The sequence below is a fragment of the Thermobia domestica genome, chromosome 2, assembly GCF_964235325.1.
Source record: "Thermobia domestica chromosome 2, izTheDome1.hap1.1, whole genome shotgun sequence".
NCBI lineage: Eukaryota > Metazoa > Arthropoda > Insecta > Zygentoma > Lepismatidae > Thermobia > Thermobia domestica.
In genome coordinates this window covers 210,199,720-210,222,122 of record NC_137455.1, presented here as the reverse complement: position 1 = coordinate 210,222,122, position 22,403 = coordinate 210,199,720, and positions in this window count along the sequence as shown.

Sequence of the window (22,403 nt, the reverse complement as noted above, 5' to 3'; positions counted from 1 at the left end):
ATAGTCGATTGATATCAGAAAATGTTGAAACTCCGTTCTTTTTAATACATAATCTATCTATCACATACAAATTTCTTTATAAAGGTAAGTTAATGCATATAGAGTCATCTTACAATACGTATTATATAGATCTATATTTAAATGATTCTCTAGTTGAAACTTTTCCATTACACTTTAATACAAATGATAAATTAGCAATTAGACCATCTAAAGGTTCTGATCTGAAACATGGTAAATTACTATTGCTTCTTATGCATGTAGAAAGAGAAGACGAAGATAGTGATGATGATGGTGAGAATGTTGATAGCATAATATTAAACAGTGATAGTTATTGATTTTCTATATAATAAACAGGATGTATTGTGTTAAGTGTAAGAAATCGACAGATACGAAGAAAGATACTATTAGAATTGAACAAACAAAGAATGGAAGATATCTAAAGAAAGGTATTTGTTCTGTATGTGGTGTTACTAAAACTCAATTCGTTAAAAAGCCTGATTGACTAGAAGAAGGTAAAGGTGTTAGAGAAGACATTATAGAAGAAATTCACAAACCATCTAGAAAAAACTTTGACAGATTAAGTGTAGTTATAAAAGGTATCGATGATTTTTGGCAGGCTGATCTTGTAGAAATGGATAGCGGAGTATTAAAAGGTGTTTCCAAAATCAATAAAGGTTATAAGTATTTGCTAACGATTATTGATGTGTTTTCGAAATATGCGTTTGCTGTTCCTGTTAAAGATAAGAGTGGGAAGAATGTTACAGAAGCATTCGAATCTATATTAAGAACGAGGAAACCTAGTAACTTACAAACAGATCAAGGTAAGGAGTTTTACAATAAAGAGTTTAAGAAGTTGATGGATGAAAATAAGATTAATCACTACTCAACCTATAGTGGTAAGAAAGCTTCTGTTGTTGAGAGATTTAATCGAACACTTAAGCAGAACATGTGGAAAAGGTTCACGACACAAGGGAACTACAAATGGATAGAGATATTACCAACACTAGTTAAAGAGTACAATCATCAAATTCATAGAACAATTGGTTTAAAGCCTGTAGAAGTTAATAAGAAGAATGAGCAAACAATATTAGAGAAAGTGTATCAAAAAGAATATAAGCGTGTTAAGCCCAAATACAAGTTAGGTGATCATGTTCGTATAAGTAAGTCGAAAGGGTTATTTGAGAAAGGATATACACCTAATTGGTCAACAGAAGTATTTGTTATTAGTGAAGTTATTCCATCTAATCCGCCTACCTATAGAATTAAAGATTTAGAAGAAGAGGATGTGCAAGGTAGATTTTACGAACCAGAACTATTAAAGACGAAACATAAAGATGAATACTTGGTGGAAAAGGTGTTGAGAAAGAAAGGTGACAAAGTATATGTCAAATGGCTAGGGTTTGATGATTCGCATAATAGTTGGATAGATAAGAGTAATGTTGTAGTGTAAATATAGATGTTTGTCTTTTATGGTTATTATGCCATAAAAGGTTGGTTTAAATGAGATAAGGGGGTAACGAAACGATACCCCATAACATATATTTCCAGGGTCGGTATGCTGGGTCTAAAAATTATCAAAAAATAACCGACCCCCAGAACTCTGGGAGTCGCTCCAAAACAAAGTTACATACAAACAAATCAAGGTCCCGTTTTCCAAAATATTGTCAAGTGTACATCCTCATACAATCTTCATTTCCAGGGACCGAATTCGGTCCGATGAAATTATCGAAAATTAACAACACAACAAACTTCGAAGTGACCGGGAATTTCTTATATAAAGTCATCCGTACGAATTCGGTGCGATGACTTTAAGATTAGTAAGAAGTAAGAAACTACTTGAATATTTTGATAAAAATTAGCTGGGCCAGATCTGTACCACCAAAACCCAATTTACATAGTTGAGTCAAAAGGAACAAATAAAAATAAACAATCTAAAGAACTAATAAGGTATTACGATAAGAAAACCGACTGCTGGAATTCCAGCGGTCGCTCCAAAACAAAGTTACATACAAACAAATATGAGTCCTCGAAACGGGGACTCACGTTAATCCACAATAACATACAATCTTCATTAACGAGATAAGCGGTCTAGATATAGACCACTTCAAAGAAGCGACGTATGCATGTTTGAAAGGGGCCCAGTACTGGTGGACCCCACGAAAATGAAGTTAAAAATCAACATTTTCTATATAATAAATATGAGTACTATGGATAGTTCTCTTAGTTTAAACGATATTTGCTACGAACAGATTAAAGATAACTATTGGTATGGTATCTTCGGTGATTTCAAGTTGATTATAGATAAGAGTACAGGATACTTCAATGCTACTAAACTGTGTCAGAGTGGTGGAAAATCATTTAAAGATTGGCTAAGATTAGTAAGAAGTACAAAACTACTTGAATATTATGATAAAAAATTAGCTGGAGCAGATGTGCTCCGGCAAAAATCGTCATATTACATAGAACCAAAAGGTACAAATAAAAGTAACTTATTAATTTCAGGAACATATGTTTACAAAAGAATACTTCTAGAAATAGCCTCATGGTTATCGCTCGATTTTTATGATAAATGTAGTAACATTATAGAAGACTACTTTATTCAGGGTTTTAGACAATACCAACAAGACAATGAAGAGTTGCAAAAAAGAGTAGAAGAAATAGATCAAACAATGGAGAAATTGAGAATTCAAAACGAGAGCTTAAAAGAAATTGCAGCACCATATACAGATGATGTTTCAAAAGATAATTGTCTAATCATATATAAGAAGAATAAACCTAATGATCCTTTCCCTTATTATGCTATCAGATGCCAAAAGAGAAGTCTATATAAGCCTCTTAATGAAGCAGAAGAAAAATATCCGAATCATGTAATAATATACGAAAAGTTTAGAGATCCTAACAGTATTAAGCTATTCAACCTAATGCAGCAAGAACTAGATATTCGTAAAGGTAAGGGTAATGAGTTTTGGACGTCCTTATCAGAAGAAGAATTGGTTCAAGAAATTGATTGTTTATACGATAGGTTATTATCTGATAATTAAAGTTACAACTGGGGTCCACCAACACTGGACCCCTTTCAAACATACAACTTTTATGGTATAATAGCCATAAAAGATAATTAGTTATACATTACCCTCTGCTGCAACAGCGAATGCTACATTCAACATATCGCCTAAATTGGGATTATTATGATATTTTCTTATTATAGCTCTCCAATCTACGTAATGTCTAAACGAATATATAAAGTCTATAGATAGGTCTTGATAAGTTGAAATGTTACGCCAATGAACTCTACCTTCGAACTCTGCAATAAATTCTTCTGTTAAATTTTGAGACATTGAAATCATTTCCCAATCTACTTTGTCAGCGTAATCTCTTATAAAGTTTTCTGATAATTGACGAGTTCCAGATATGTACCACCAATTAACTCTATCTGCATGTTCTCGTATAAAGGCTTCAGAGAGTTCGTTTTTGTAAGATATAGCATCAAAATCAACTTTATCTATAAACTCATTAATAAATTCTTCAGATAGCTTTTGGTGATACGATACTTCTTTCCAATCAACTCTATCTGCAAATTCTCTGATAAAGTCTTCTGATAAGTCTTGGCTTCCTGAAATAATCTCCCAGTCAACTTTATCAGCTAATTCTCTTATAAACTCTTCCGATAAATTTTTCCATAAACATATTTCACTCAAATTAACTTTCTGCAGATATTTACGTATGAAGTCTTCTGTAATGTGATCATAGTTATATTCCTCCTCATAATCATCATAACCTATAGATAACCATTGTTCATCAGTCAGTGAATCTAATATCTCATCAGACAAGTCCATAACGTTTGCATAGAGAATGTTTTGTATGAGAAATGAGTTCTTTTCTTTAGTGGCTTTCTTGAACAAATGATCTAACATACCTATGGACACGCTAAAATTTATTTTGTCTTTATCATTATAACCACCAATATCTAAATATTTACATACACAATCAAATACAGGTTTGTAAGATAATATTTCCTTAGCAGTAGTCATGTTCGTTTTTTATTCTTAGATTTTTAAAATTTATTTCATTTTTGTTGGTTTTGTATATAATAAATATGGAGAAAGAATTTGATTTATTACATGATAGACTTAACCTTATTCATGAAGATCTTAAACTTTTAGCAGCACTACTAGAGAAGCAAATACTGTTGAAGGAAAAAGAGTTATTAGTAATGCAACAAAAAACATCTGATTTGAGTAGTGATGATGAATACAAATATGGTAGTGATGATTATGATGATGATGATGATGATGAGTAAGCTTACAAAAATGATTCAGTTTTAAATGTGTATATGTGACTTTGATGGGTTAATCCCATGAAAGCCGTGTTCTAATACAACGCGTAATATGTAGACAATGGCAGGGGTGTACAATGTTAAGCGTTGTACTAGGATAAATGAAAATGAACTGAAATAACCCGGTGAAGATAAAAATTGAAGAGTAATAAAGATTTTCTATATAATAAATAGGATGAATAATTATAGTAAATTTACCGTAGTAGAGTTAAGGCGCCAATGTAAAGAGAGGGGAATCAGAAGATATTACCGATTAAGAAAAGCAGAACTGATAGACCTTCTTAAACAATATGACGATGAACAAAGCAGGAGACAGATTAGAGATATATTCCCATTTAAACAAGAAGTAATTGAAGAACCAAGAATCAAAGTTGAATCACAACCAATCGATGTAAAACTTAAAAGCACAGCATTCAAATCAAGATTAGAAACATGGAGATTTACAACAGATTACAAAGAACATGATCCTCTAGAGCAATATATCACCTCAACATCGAAAGCTTTAATAAATAGATTGAACATCAGCTTACAAAAACATGGATCGTTAAAGGCTAATCTCCTAATAAGCTGCCAATATAAGAAAGGTAAAGAGATTCAAGACATTTACTTCAACATTAATAACAAAGAGGTATTCCAATCAACCAATCTAAAAGAATTCTTAAGTGATGCTAAACAAATATTACGAGCAAGAATGGATGAGTTCCAAGCTAGAGGTTCTGGATGGGCTCTTACAAATATAAACTACTTAGAGTTAGCTCTTAATAAATATGCACCATATAGAGGATCATCATATATAGAACTACCAAATGAAATCAAAAGAAAACAAGCTGTTATCAATGTAAAGAACAAAGATGAAAAGTGTTTCTTGTATTCAATTGCCTCTGCATTGCATCCTGTTGAAAAAGACCCACAACGACCGCCAAAGTACAAGCATATCGTTATAGACTTAGAAGAAAAATTAAAAGATATTCATTTTCCTGTAAAACTAAGTGACATCCCAAAAATTGAAAGACGACTCAATATATCATTTAACGTTTATACATATAATGATAATGGAAAGTATATAGTGTACGTTTTATATCATACTAAAAACAAAAAAGACACCCATGTGAATTTATTATATATAAAAGAGCAAAATGAAGACCAAGTTAAAACACACTACTGCTGGATAAAAGACTTGAGTAGGTTAGTTAGCAGTCAAATGACAAAGTGGAGAGCCCGAAAATATTTATGTGATAGATGTTTGTTATATTTCTACTCACAAGGTGCATTAGATAGACATGAGAAAGATTGTTCTAGTCATGAAGCTGTTAAAATAGAAATGCCACCAAAAATACATACGTTGAATTTAAGAACTACCAATATACGGTGAAGATGCCATTTGTGATTTATGCTGATTTCGAATGTCTGCTACATAAGGTTATGGGATGTAAACAATGTTATCCGGGAGATGAATCATATACTAAAAAATATCAGCAGCACAAACCATCTGGGTTCTGTTACTATATTGTAAAAAGTGATGGAAGTAAAACAAATCCTGTTGTGTATAGAGGTAAAGATGCAGCTAAGAAGTTCATAAGAATGTTAAAGAAAGAAGCCAAACAAATTTCGAACATATATAAAGAAAACAACGAATTACCATTAACAAAAAGTCAGAGAAAAGAGTTCAACAAATCCGAATCCTGCTCTTACTGTAAAGTAAAATATACACCAGAAAACCATAAAGTTAAACATCACGATCATATAACAGGAGAGTTTGTGGCTGCATTATGTAACAACTGTAACTTAAAAGTTAAAATGCCTAAGTTCGTACCAGTGATTATACATAACTTATCTGGATATGACTCTCACTTGTTTATAAAAGAGCTAGGATGTAATAAAGAACAAATAGAATTAATACCTAATAACGAGCAACGCTACATATCATTCAGTAAAAAAGTTGGAACTATCAAATTAAAATTCGTAGATTCATTCAGATTTATGGCATGTAGTTTAGACAAATTATCATCAAACCTAACGAGAGAACAAATGGTGCACACACAACACTTCTATCCTGATGAAAAACAATTTAAACTTGTAACAAGAAAAGGTGTTTATCCGTACGATTATGTTAACAATTGGGATAGGTTTAGAGAAAGAAAATTACCACCAAAGGAAGCATTCTACAACAAACTTAACAACACACATATAAGCGATGAGGATTATAAGCATGCAAAGAAAGTGTGGAAAACATTTAAAATTAAGAATCTCGGACAATACCATGACTTATATCTAAAAACCGATGTGTTGTTATTAGCAGATGTGTTTGAGAACTTTAGAGAAACATGTCTTAAAGCTTATGGTCTCGATCCAGCTTGGTATATGACAGCACCAGGTTTAGCTTGGGATGCAATGTTAAAGATGACAACTATAAAACTAGAGTTATTAACTGATTACGATATGGTATTAATGGTAGAGAAAGGTATAAGAGGTGGGATTAGTCAATGCTCAAAAAGATATGTGAAAGCAAACAATAAGTATATGGAAGATTACAATAAGAATAAAGAAGATTCTTACTTAATGTATCTAGATGCCAATAACTTGTATGGGTGGGCAATGAGTCAATATATGCCGTATAAGGGATTCAGATGGTTAAGTGAAGATGAGATAAGAGAAATAGATTTCGCATGTATACCTGATGATTCTGATACTGGTTACATATTAGAAGTTGATCTTGAATATCCTAAAGAATTGCATGACTATCACAAAGACTACCCATTAGCACCTCAAAACATGTGTCCACCTGGTTCAAAACAATCAAAACTCTTAACAACCCTATATGACAAAGAAAAATATGTAATTCACTATCGAAACCTAAAGCAATGTCTTTCACTTGGATTAAAACTTACCAAGATACATCGAGTAATAGAGTTCGAACAATCAGATTGGTTAAAGAAATATATTGATTTAAACACGCAGATGAGAACTAGAGCAACAAATGACTTTGAAAAAGACTTCTATAAACTCATGAACAATTCAGTTTTTGGAAAGACTATGGAAAATATTAGAAAGAGATGTAAACCTATAAAAATAGAATGTGATCCAACAAGAGTAGAAAAACTAATTGCTAAACCAAATTTTAAAGATAGAATTATTTATACTGAGAATCTATGTGCGATCATAATGAATAAAACAAAATTAACTTTCAATAAACCAATATATGTTGGAATGAGTATCTTAGATCTATCGAAATATTTAATGTACGACTTCCATTACAATGTGATGAAACCAAAATACCAAGACAAAATAGAAGTATGTTATACAGATACTGATAGCTATATATATCATATCCAAACAGAAGATGTGTACGAGGACATGAAAAACTACATTGATTACTTCGATACCAGTGACTACCCTAAAGATAACAAATATAAGATACCACAAATCAATAAGAAAATACTTGGTAAGATGAAGGATGAGATAAAAGGTACAATCATAGAAGAGTTTGTGGGTTTAAGAAGTAAGATGTACAGTATAAAAGCACCTCAAATAGATTTAACAGATAAAGACTTTAAAGGTAAGTTCGATAAAGAAAAGTGTTGTAAGAAAGCTAAAGGTGTTAAGAAGAGTGTTGTGTATAAAGAACTCACATTTAACGAATATAAGGACTGTTTGATTAGCCAAAAAGAATATTATAAGAAGATGAATTTGATTAGAAGTTATAAGCACGATTTGTACAGTATAGAAGTAAATAAGTTAGCATTAAGTTGTGTAGATGATAAGAGATGTGTTTTAAAGGATGGAATCAATACCCTACCATGGGGTCATTATAAGTTAGAAGAGTTGTAGTTTTAGATGTAAGATTTTAGATTGTAAGTTTTTAGATTGTAAGTTTTTATGATTTTAATGTCATAAAAGCATATTCAATCTCACTTTATGGATATAAAGTTTTCGCAGGCTATATAAAAATGAATTTAAATATAAAATATATATATATTTCTAAAAATATGAGCAATACGCTTTGTGAACCATGTAACAAATACTTACTAGATATAGAAAAACATAATAAGACTAAAACACATATAGAAAATAGTAAAACTAAAATTTGTAAGAAATGTAAGAAAGAAAAATATAAAGCCCAGTTTAGATATATAGAAAAAGATTCTCTTTGTCGTGAATGTCTGTACGAAACATTACCACCCTTAACATGTTTAATGTGTCAAAAAGAATTTAAAATAAACCCAAGATGTGTAAATGCTAAAAAATGTATAGAATGTAGAAAAAATAAACCAGACTTTAAATATACAATAACTAAAGGTACTCATTTAGAAGGACTACAAGATATTTTTGATTATATAATTATTAATGGAGAAATTTATGCTGTTTTATCATCACAAGAAGAAGAAGAAAAAACTTTATTAAAACTACCATCCAGATACGAAAAGCACTATGATCATCTTAAAAAAATATATTAAAAATGGAAAATTACATATATATCAGAATGAATATAATCGAAATTGTTATAGAATTATATTTATTAACTCCAAGTCTTTATGTGGTAATGAGGATTGTTTAAATTGTAAATGTATTTTCTAATCATTAAAACTTTATGGTTATAACATCATAAAGTCCTATTAAATCTCACTTTAACATTGTAGTTAGGGGGATACTTTGCGCTCTGTAACTTTGAATAATTAGCTGGCTCCTTCTGCGCTAGTTAAAAGTATTGAGGGAAGGTAAAGTGCGCTCGTAGTTAGGTCAACATGCTACTAAATTCTAGTCTGAAATTATGTATCATATTGCCCTATGTCCATTTAAAAAACTTGACCTTAATTAAAAATGGCGGATTTCAAGGTGGCTGCCGTCAAGGTGATACCTACCATACAACTTCCCCCTAGGCCTTATATGTATCTACATGGTTGTTCTTTCATTAACGCTCCGTTTACAGATGTTAGTAAGGGACTTCTGCAGTAATGTCTAATAACCACATCACAACTCTTAAAAATTATATTTAAAAAAATAGAAAACATTAACCATGGCAAAAATTTATGCCATCACAAATAACACATATACAGGTATGTCCTCTATCAGATAGAAAAATTTCATTGAAATCGGAGCCGGACAATTGGGTCATGTCCCTTGTTAGTAAAAGAACGTAAAATAACTTGCTTTTATTTTAAACTCATTTTCAATCCGTGAAACTTTCAATCACCGCAACAAGCATTTGATCTGTAACGTTCAATTGGAGGTAATGCTAAGATTGTAAGCTATGTAATTCATTTTCATGTTAATCATTCAAGAGAAGTACATTTTTTGTAAATCTTAGATTCATTAAAAAAGAAAGTTCTAGAGTTGTTATTTGTAATGCACTTCATTTACAAAACCTTTAGTGCACGGTTAAAAGGGCTTAAGTCATTTCTTGGCCATTTTCACTTTGTGAAATATTATTGAACAGAAAATTGCTATATCTTGCTTGGTACAGTAGGCGTATTTACTGAATGCAATGAATAGTATGCATTAACCCATGTTTCATATTTCTTTTAGTTTTAAGGGCTTATGCCACATTTTAAAGTTTGTTTTAACTCATCTGAGACTTACATTTTAGACTAAGCGCTGTTGACCATGCAGCAAAGAAATTTCTTACTGTATTTTACAGCTAACTGTAGTTATGTGTGATTCTTCCTAATGTATGTTTAACTTATAAGACAATTTAGTTAAACCGAAAAAGATCATGTCACACTGGTAATTTACGTATTAGTGTGTTATAAGGATTTTCTTTTCTTTTTTATCCGATCTAGAGAAAGACACACTATTACATTTCGGGCTCACGAATGCAAAAAAGGTTGGTAAGAAGCCACTGTCATATGCTCTTTACAGAGTATGTAAACATATCATAAGGTACAAATACATTCAATACGTAAAATAGAACTTGTCTCCTTCCTACACTCCCGAATTTATGTCGCAGAAGATACATATACAGACTGGAATATCTATTGAAGATAATATTTTCCGTAGCAGTGATCATTTAGTTATTAATGTGTCAGAAGGCTTTTTTCGATCCAGAGAAACATACATTCTTGCTTTTCAAGCTTACGAATGCAAAAAGGTTGGTAAGAAGCTATTGTCTTAACTATAATATGATTTTAGCTATGATATGCTTTTAATTATGGAAATATCATAAGGTAGAAATACTTTCAATACGTCAAATAGAATATGTCTCCTTCCTACTTTCCCGAATTTAAATCGTAGAAAGTATACGTACACACAGAAGTATGTAGCTTTCAATAATCGTTAAAACCTGTGTTAATTAATGATACTAGCCAACAACTTTAAACTTTGCATGTGCTTCATATATGAAATATAAGTAAATTGACCCTCCTAATTCGAGAATGGTCATGAAAAGTTCTTAACAGATAATGTTTTCGAGTGACAAAAGTTAGTTGAATTTGGTAAAAATTACAAATTATTTAGTTTTGCTGATAAGCATAGGAAAAGTCTTTGTATATACATACATATGGACTAAAATTTGCCAAATATGGACTAGTATTCAATATATATCTGTAAATAATGAATAAAGAAAACTTTTTTCACTGATTTTCTAATTTGATGTGATTTCAAGCAAAATAAACAATTTATTATTACAATACACTAATGCTTTAAAGTGGTAAACTATTTTACAAACACCGAACTTAAACTAATAGAATACATGACATTGTAAAATATATCCGATTGTAAACTTAATATAAATTTATTTAAGAAAATAATAATTCTAATAATAAGTATTTTACAGCGTTCTCAAGGTTCTTATAACTTTTATTTCGACTAACAATTTAGGAGAATACCTTATAGAATTACTATTTCGATATCATCGATCCAATTAATTTATTATTTTTTAAAAAATGTGCACAGTCAGGTCTAAAATGAATTAATCAATGTTTATTTTCCATACAAAGAGTTAAACGCATTAGTAACCTTCAATTATTAATTTTCTGTTACAAAATTATTTACAAAAGCACTGATGCGCTTTTACGAAAGCACCGTGCCTGTATTTGCGGTTAATGGTTCAAAGTTAAAAAACAAGTAATTAAATAATTAGGAAAATAAATAACTGGGATACGTTATATTAAACATTTATTGTATTATTATTTAAGAAATGGCCTGCGTATGTGAAGCAATCCATAGTTATATGTACTTCTGTCATAATTTATTAAATTTAATCTTCATTATTTAATTAGATTATTTTCTTTCTACAACTTAATTATTCATAATATACATTCACAGACAGTTTAAATAAGCACGTATGTCCTCATTTCAAAAGCTCCTAATAAGCAAGACTAGTCTCCCTTCCTGCTTTCTTGCATTCCCTTCCGCCTATCCTGATGCTTTCTATTTCATCTTACGCAAAAGTCATCGCTTTCTGTTTAACAAACCCACGGAGGACATGAACACAAGATGTATTCATCATGAAGATTTGAAAAGGATCATATCGAGTGAAGAAGAGACCATTCCATTGGAGACGTTTAGTACCATGTTCTTTTGAATATCATTCTAAAGGTTCATCGCCGCAGAAACTCTGGCAAAACACCTTATTCATTGAGCAGAGATGAAGAACTACATTCATGGTCCTAGCAATATGAAGATTTGATTCAACGCCCCTAGCAGTTTGACAGGATTGGGTTCCAGTTGTCAGCTAGCTCCAATTTGTCCAGTTTCCCCCAGAGAGAAGACACCGGAAAGATACATTCATCATCCCAGGCGATGAGGATAACGTAGTCACCAGAGATCATTCAGGCAAACGGAAAGTGCACTTCCTTTGTTTTATAATCTAAATCTTTCTCTCTTCACCTCACCTTTCCATCTACTCACTTTTTAATAAAATTAAAACATTTGCTTTAAATTACGGCTTTCCGAGGTCGTACCAAAAGGAATTGGAAGTTTAAAACCGTTTCCCAGAGACTTTTAAGTTAATGCAAAATAAAATTAAATTTCAATTTGTTTTCAACACTTTTTATAACTATATATATAATCTCTGATCTTTCTTTAGGCTCCAGTTTTTTCTACCTAAATAAACTAAATGCTTGTAAGAAAGGCAAATAGCTTAACAAAACACGCTGTACTTGGTAATATTGCTACAATGGTAAAAATCTTACCATCTGTATTGTGGAAACCTGAAGGAAATTTTGGAATTGATTTTCTTCAACATTCATCTTTAACACATATAAAATAAAAAAGGAGAGTATTGAGATTTGCAGTAACGTACATTCAGCTGTAACTGGAAAGCTCTTGACATAACAATGCAAAAGTACATAAGCAAAGCGTTCCTAATTAAAGGTGCCTCTGCAACTATTATAATAAATTGATACATTGAATGTTTCGCGTATACTGTTAACAGTTCACTAAAGAGCATACATGACAATTCAAATACACAAGTAGAGTTGATTTTGAGTTTAACGTCCCTTTCAGCAGCGAGGCTATATAAGACTGGACCTACTGATTAACGTGGAATCCAAAGCAACGAGCTCCCTCCGTGAATCGAATCCGGGTCTCCACGCGAAAGGCACGTACGCTAACCGCTTAGCCACGAAGAAGCTCTTCAAATATAAGAGATAGCGGACGTTTTCTTTCTTGATACAAATGGAGATTACATTTAGTATATTGTGAGATTGATGGTGAGTCTATAGAAAGAGGATAGCATACAACAAAATTTGTGAACATCATAGCAAATAATCCGAAGCTGACTTCAGAAATTGAAAGTTGTGCTACCATATTAAAGAATATGAAAGCATTTAAAGGAGTACCGTAGCTCAGAATAGTCTCAGTGCATTAGCTATAGTATTAACGGAAAAAAAATTAAAAAAAAACTAAAGTTCAGTAGAGTTATTAACAAGTTGATTGCCCAGAAGAGCATGAGAAGTAATTTCATATACGCGTGAAATGGAGCATTTGTTTATAAATTGGTACTTTTCATTATGTATAAATATATATCTGGTTACTTTCTTTGATTATTTAAAGTTTTTCTTATTTAGAATACTGAAAAAATTCTATAATAGAATTTCAAACGACTGTGAACTACCGAAAAATTATATCACGAGACGCTACTGGAGAGACCCTTGTAAATTCCAACGCATTTCGGTTGTTCGAATTGGATCTTGAACTCTAGGTTTTCATTTCATAGCCTTGCAGTTGAAAAGGATGCTAAACTTTAACAAACATTAAATATAAATTTGGAAGAGGTGCTTTTACTTTTATTTCAGTTCCAAATCATTGTAATAATACAAAACAGCAATAAAACAATCTTTTGATAAGGTCCTAGGGGACTTGAAACTCCTTAGCCCCTGTTCCAGTGCCTGAAAGCTTTCAAAGCATAAACTTTACTTGTAATAAAGCAGCAATCGTTTAAGATTTTACTCATAAGAGAAACAACATTCCTATGATACAAATGCATATACAGTACGTACCAAAGAAGCTGATATGCAACAACGTACTTGCACTATTCATTATAGACTCTATTCTTAAATTTATTACCTCGTTTCTTGATTGATGGCTCAAGCATAACTAACAACAATTAAATAACTTATATCCACAATATAGACCTGATGTAATTTCTGTAATGTACTCAATAAAAGCCTGAAGGAAACACAAGGTAGAGACTGAAATGGAGTAAAAAATTGTGAGCGATTTGGTCTTCGTTACTTCGGTATTTTTATTCGTAAATCCACAAGATCAAGCTTTCCTATGCCGCGCCAACTCATGTGGCCAACATTGGATCAAGTTTTCCCCGGCACGCTGCGCAGTATTACCAAACAATCCCCCATCTCACTTGCTCCTAACTGTAGATTGATTCAAAAGTAAATAAAATTATAACGTCAATGCTTTTTAGCTTTATACATGAATTTAACAATAAATATGATTTAAATAACTTGTAATAAAGTTATAACAATTACTTGATAAGATTTGCTAATGTATATCATGTTTATGTAGTATGAATAGTTACACAGCAGACGGACATGCTATTTATCCTTATTTGTGGGATCTTTAAAAAAGCATAACTGTTTCATTGCTATTATCTTAATACGAATAAGATACAAATGAAATTAAACATTATTGAAAGGTATGTTAGTTGTAAAATCTGTAGAACATAATATGTTAAGCTGATTACGAGTTGACAACTCATATTTTTCGTATATTACCTTTGTATCTAAACAACCATTAAATTGGCATTAATATCACTAAAATTGTTTTTAAATGATTTTATAAGTGAATTATTAATCCATGTTTAAGTATTATCTACATATAGCAAACTTAATGGTAAACAATTGATAACAACGTTTTAATATTACGTTTATACCTCGTTACTCCACACACATAATGTCGGTTTATGATGCACTTTAATGTCAATTCGGGGGTGAGTAAATGAATATTTCGAACTATGTTATTTAACTTCTCGTCGACAAATACAGCGTCGTTCATAGCATATATTATTTATTAATAAACGAAGTTTTATCCTAATTATCATATATGTTTCATTTATTTAACATAATTATTTTGTGAAATGTATTTGTATCACAAGTAGATAATGTTATTTTTCCTGAGATTAATAAATCAAAACATTATGTTTATATCTACTAATAAGTGGATTGTTAATGTGCTAGCAAACTCATGCTTACGAGTTAGAATATTTCTCATACGTTAGGCCCAAATTCTTATGTTTTAACCAATTTTTTCTTACTTCATAACATCAAGATTACAACATAAATTTTTGGTTAGTCATTTCGGATCAAAATGTATGGAGCGTATTGATCGTAGAAACTTTTAAATTGAGCTGAATGTCCAAAGGAGGTAACACATATGTAAACAAATTTCTGAGATTTATCCTAGAAGTATATTTTATTTGTTTTTCGATTAGTACATTTTCAAACTAATTTCTTGAACCTATACAAATTCTAAATACAAGAAAATATAAATTGAAAGAAAACAGTGCAAAAACTAAATTTATTTGGGTGCTAAGTTAAGTTTCTTTTCTTTTTTGCTAGGCTTTAGATATTTTCTATTCATTGAATTAATATTGTGTTTTTTAGTGCAATCAGGCTGAAATTCCCGAGCTGGTAAGCTAAGTCCAATTCGGTACGTTACACAGGTTTGGTTGGTTGGATTTGAGTTAAGCTTCTCTTTCAGCAGCAGGGTTATACAAGACGTGGACCTACAGCCTAAAGTGATACTCAGACCACATGACCTCCCGAGCTAGACAATTATATATGCATGAGGGAGCCATGTAAGCATTCCTAACACATGATGTCGTTGTCTTCGAGAATTCTTGCACCAAATGAACTCTACATAGTAGAGCTATAGACGCGGTCGCATATCGAACATAATTCAGTATATATGTAGTACAGAAAAGTTACGTACAATGTTGCAGGATGAAATCCAAATCCTATGTCCAGTACGTTCTTCTCGTTACCTAGTCAACAGTGCGCGCACCTTTGGTACAAGGAGCCCGGAGTTCAATCCCTAGTGGGAGAGACTTAAAATTTGAATGCCAACAAAAAGTATGAGCCCACGTTTTATATAGCCTCGATGCTGAAAAAGTCGCTAAACTCAAATTCGAGTATCCAACCTGTAGCCCGTATCTGCGACAGTAGCCTTCTTTAACACATGCAGCTGTGTGTGTTCCTGTAACGTGATTCCTTCTGTACGAGGAATTCATCATCTCCACAAAGAGCTCTTCACACAATATTGGGTATATTGCAGCGTCCTACTGAACCACACAGTGAGAACGAACAAACACCGAGAATTGCTATATGATCTTAACCATACTTGTATGTATTATGTATACTGTCTTATTATTTCCTCCTAGCTGGCATGTTTCTTTGGTGCACGTTGTCCAAAGTTCGATTCTTTGTGGAAGAACCTTGAAACTCCAACGTATTAAGGTGTTTCGGAGTCCAATTTAAAAGTAGATTCACGTCTCATATAACTTTGGTGCTGAAAGGTGCTGCTAAATTCCAATTGAATTAACAAACTTTCCTACTGATTCTTGAGTTTAAACACTAGCCATTAAGATTAAGATAGACTTGCTTGGGGGAAGGATGCCTCGTGGTTCGCTTTATATATAGAGCAGTTTTGTTTCAAACTATACAAACTAAGTCTGTCGGACAACAGTATCCTAAACGAGTTGAGATTTAGCGTCCCTCAGCAGTGAAACTATATAAGACATAGATTTACAACTTTACGTAGGATCCCACTGCCGCCGGGTATCGAACCCAAGTGTCTCTCGCCCAAAGCGCAGATACTAAATATATAGCTACGAGGGAACTCTACTGAAGGAAGTGTGAATTATATATTTACATGCACGTTGCACTTAGCTCATTGTGAATTACGTACAAACAGGATATGTGCTATTTTAGCCAGTCTAAATTTGTACCTAAAGAGGGTGATATAATCTCTCTTGACTTTCTTACATCCTCTGTATAAATATACATTAGCATACTAACTGCAGGAGTGTAAATTTCTGTGTGACAGTCTTTCTTAGTTTTACATGTATGCAAAATTCTGGGATATATCCAAGGAGGGCATATCTTTAAAAAAAGATTTCAAATTGCACCATACTAAAGGAAATGGATGATCTAATAAGCGAGGCATTTGCATTTCTACGAAACAAGGAAGGAAATTAAAGATCTTTATTACGGAAGGAAGGAGGAAGGCATTTCTTCTTCCAAAGCGAATAGCAACATTGCCTTTACTGCTTTCTTCTAAAAATAGTACATGAACTTTCTTTTATATTACATTTTCTATTGAGCTGGTTTTTTAACAATAGTAGATAAAAATTTTAAGTAAAATATCATTTACATGATTTCAGAGTAAGCTCTAAGTCTCTGTAACACATAAGATTATTTATTTTGTTTTTCTTTAGTAATATTTAATCCTTTAACTAATTTGTACCATTTTAACTCTACTAACCATACGGTTGACTAGCCTGTTTCGTTAGTATTACGATATTAAACTTATAAAGTGTAGTTAACCCTTAACTGTTCACGTGAAAAAAGTTACACTCTAGTGGGCTATGACAGATTCCAGTTGTTTCTTTCGTGAATATTGGCTTTGTTCCGTATTTTTCTAATTTCACGGCAAAGCTAGTATTTTCTGTTCCTTTCTTGTATTACCAAGGTACTAATGTATATTAACTCATAGAACGATTAAATAAAATCTGCTCAGAAGTTAATAGACTAGTGTCATTTTGAGAGATATGAGGCTGGATAAGATTTTTTCCGAAGACAATGAATACATTTTGGTCTAGTTTTTTCTCCATCTCAAGATATGCAATGTAAAAATGCACTGGAAATAACTCTCAGCTACTTCTGCCACGTCGTCACTGTGATGAATTTCCTCAAAGATAAGATTCCTCACTAGTGATAGAGTGATCATTCTCTTCCAATTGATCTTCACTTACATTGCATTCAATTTTCTTGTTTTCTCTTCCAACTATCTTGAAGACTCTGAGCATTCTCTTTTATATTTAGTTCTTGTCAATATAATTCAGTAGACTCAGTAATACTAATAGCTAGCAAATGACATTACCTCTCCAAGTGCAAATTTTTCTCAGTGTCAGTCACAAATATATTAGGCCTATCATGAAAACTATAGAAAAGTATATTATTATTAGTTTAATTATTATTAATGTCAGCTATATTATGTTAAATTGTTTTTGCAGAAAATGAATAGTAATGCTTATTCTTGGTCCTTTTTCATTTGGTCATGTATTCTTTACATGTTGGCCAAGTCAATTATAAGGCATACAGGTGAAAAAAAAATAATCTGAAGGGTATCTCTATACATCAAGCAGGTATAATTTTTTGAGTACTGTTATATTAACTAAGCGTTTTCTTTAAGAGAGACAATTAACGGAATGAATGATAATATTACTACTTGTAGGCATGTTATTGTTATACATGACACTTTTTGTTTCACCATTTCATTAAAGTTCGTCAAAGTGGGGAAGCTTAATTGACTTGCCTAGACTTTTAAATGACTTACTTTTTTTTATATTGCACTTAAACTACTTTATTGTTCGTTTAGTTTGGCACTGTCATTATTGAATTTTACCGTAACAATTCTACAAGAATACTTTGCTGAAGCTTGTCCTCTTTGCAGTCATTTCTTTAACGATTTATTTCGAAATTCGGAAACTCAATACTCCATTCTATTCCTAAAATAATTGTTATATAAACTCAGTTGGCCAGATTCCGTGAGTACTTACTTAGTGTGTGTAGTGTAGTGTGTGTTGATTGTTTGATTTTGGATTTGAAAAGATGTAAGAAGATTGAAACATGCCTAAAGCTTTAGTTGAACTTCGCGACTGGGTGTCTAAATTCAAGTGCTTTCTCAAACAAACTGATAAAAGTTTCAGCTATAGCATATGATATATCTCTAATCAGGAATAGCCAATCTAAGTTCGTTACAACAGACCAGTCATAAGACTCAAACACGTTATTTTCAATTACAAGATCTTCATGTAGGAGAGAAAGGATGAAAACAATCATGAAACCTGCTTGTGATTATATCGCCGTTTCAGAGATCCATGTGATCTTATGGTCCAGATGTTTCCTGGTAATGACGCCATATTCTAAGATTATAACGGATCCATTGACACAACTGGAGCGGCTGTAGCGTGGTTTGAGAAACAGCAAAATGAAATTGAGCTCCTTCTCTGGTTATCTTAATCCCTAGACCTGAACATAATTGAACATTTGTGATCTGTTTCGGAGATACGATCTGGTTCAGCAGTGGTAGAGAGTTCACCTATGGTGCTTGGGGTCCCGGGTTTGATCCCAGCCCCCGCCAAGTGAACTTCGTAGGGGACAAACACCCTGTGCGTGGGTTTCCTCGGAGTTCTCCCGTTTCCTCCCACTTTCTTCATTCCACCATTTCATTTATTCCTCATCATCACTGTCTCCTTTAGCCTAACCGGCATAAGCGTGGGATCTAAAACTCAAAGATTTCATTTACATTGATTTTTTACGATCTGGCTCAAATTTACACCTCATTGTTTCTCACGGAGCTGAGTGATGATGTAACAGTTGTTCCCAATCTTTTTTGACTGACGGTACGCTTTTCAAAATGTCCATATAAACGCAACATACTTTTGATGTTTATTAATAATAAAATAAACAATAATCATGTATACCTATAAGTTTAGTATTCAATTTTCTTCTGGAATACCTCTATGGAAAATCAAAGATAGCAATCAGAGATATAGCTGAATGGCTCTCACTAAGTTATGACATATGATGATGATGTAAATCTGATAAGAGTTGATACGAGAACAATTAAAACAATGAAATATTTTATTAAACGTATGTAGGGACATGGAATTAGAAGTGAATGCTGAGAAAACTAAATACATGGAAATCCTCCCTGACTGCAATATTGCAAATTATGAATATATTAAAATGTCAAATAAGACTTTCGAGAAAGTGGATAATTTCAAATGTCTAAAATCAACATTAAGAGGCCAATATCATATCCAAGAAGAAATTCAATGTCGATTAAAAGAAGGGAATTCGTGTTATTATTCAGTTCAAAATCTTCTGTATGTGATTAAGAATCCTGTCGAAGAATTTGCAGCTACATACACACACACACACACACTTACAAATATATATATATATATATATATATATATATATATATATATATATATAGAGAGAGAGAGAGAGAGAGAGAGAGAGAGAGAGAGAGAGAGAACAGTTATTACGCCTGTTGTAGTGCACGTTGCGAAACATGATTGGTTACTTTAAAGGAAGAACGGAGTATTTGAAAATATTTGAAAGTATTTAAAAACAAAATCCTAAACAGAAATTTCGGTCGAACGAGAATGGACAATCGCAGAAATTTTATAACGAGCAACAGAATAATTTGTAGAAATGCTTTCAAAAATTTAATTAGAAATCTAATCGAAGAAAAAGACTATTAGGAAGATCTAGGAGCAGATGGGAATATTAAGATGGATCTCGCAGAAATAGGAATACAAAGTAAAAATTAAATGCATTTAGCTAAGGATAGAAGTCAGTGGAGAGCATTTGTGAACGCGGTATTGAACCTCCTGGTTTCTTAGGCAATAAAATTAGTTACAAAGTAATATTCAGAGTTGTTGCATTGACTGGAGGCATTAACTAATACAATCAATTTAAAGTTTAATTTTAACCAATTATTAAATGCTTCGTTACTCTTTAAATTGTAAAATTTTGTGACACACTCCCACTGGACTGCGTAACACACCAGTGGTGTAATATTCCATTTTTTTATTCACGAGCTCTATGACTCCATTTCACGTCGCAAAAGAGCTTTTCTTGGGGTGAAAGATCGTCCAAAGCCATTTAATTCTAATAAATTTAACTTTTTAGGTGTTCTTTATATTAAATTGATAAGTATCTGCAGTTTTGCAGTCGCTCTTGAAATAATGACGCTTTAGGAGTCGTTAGATGGCAAAGTGGCGTAAGTCACTTTTGAAACATTGTGAGATATTGAGACTTACGCCACTCTGCCGTACAGGATCATCGTAAATTCGAGTTTACGTCCTTCTTTATGCTTCTATCTCTTGGCCTATTTTTAACTCTGACCTTGAGATACGCAACTTTGCTATCCAGCAAGTTGTAGTGTCAAGTTCATAGAAATGGGTTTATCTCATTAAAAACTGAGTTCCGCACTCTTCCAGCCAACGCCTTTTTTGTTGTTTTTGTGTTAACTGTGAAGCGCAGATTTTATTTATTAAGGAGGAGAGGTTATAATATTTATCTACTATACTTTACTACTAATTAATGACAGCCATAGTTCTTCAGTGCTTATCTGTAGTATAAGGCGTTGATGGTTCGATCTCAAGCCATATGATTTAAGGTGCACACCATTGTCTTCGTGTGTTTTTGAGGGATTCTTCCGTTTCCTCCCAGATTCTCTTCCCACCAATTCTTACATACTGATTCAATTTTAATGATCATCGTGCTCCTTTAACCTTTAACGGGTATAAGCGTGGGATGTTTGCTGGAAATAATAAGTAATTAATATCGCATATATAAAAATTTGTTTCTGCTATACAAATTATTTCTCTTTCGGTAATCATAGATGTTTTATTTGTTTAAAAAGACACTCAACATAATCAATTAATTGGATCGCTATTCAATTAAACAGTTAATTCTTCATTCTAAAACATGATACATACTTTCTCATGCGTAAACAACACGCTAACAAAAAAGCACAATCATTTATTAAATCGAATGTAATTTCAGGAAGAAAGAAGTTTGCTTTAACATAAACAAAGAGCTAATACTACAACTTTAAATTGTTGCCTCACTTGTAAACAAAGGTTAGTTATATTCAAAGTGCAGCGATGTGACGCGTAGGTACATTTCAATTAAGTTTAACGGTGGCGTGCTTTTCTACCTCTGTGAGTTATAACCTTTATCTATTCATTAATGCTGAGCATTTCGTTTGCAGATGTTAAATAATGAATAGCACTGTATTACCACTGTCTGCATTAAGCCGTGAATAATAAACCTCGTTCTCATAAAATTAGTTCATTACAATTTAAAGCACGTAGAACTATGCAGTTTACAGACAAGCATATTGTATTTCAACCTCAAATATGCTGAATTACTTTCTCGTTAATGTAAACAAAAGTAACAGTTCCTCTGATGTCTACATTCCTAACAAATGTTTTTCATAATAAGTTAAATTCGACATGACGGTGAAGATGTCTCATTTTGAAGCACCTACGAAATCATTATTGTAAAACATCTTACGATATATCTACTATCGGAATATTTTCTTTAGACAATTTTTGAGTTGATAGTAATGATTTTGTATATTCTGTTGCATTTGCCTCTTAAATATTAGGATATATCAGGTTGTCTAAAAAGAATTAAGCCTTTGTACGTCAAAATTGAAAATGCATGTATTACGCTTTGGAAATATCATTATGAAATCATGTGTCCACAAATTTGTTTTCTGGCATCTGAAAGTTTTCTGACAACACCATAATCCCGTCGTTGGAGAACTTCTGTGGGTTGTGGACGAAAAATTATTACACGTGGTTTCC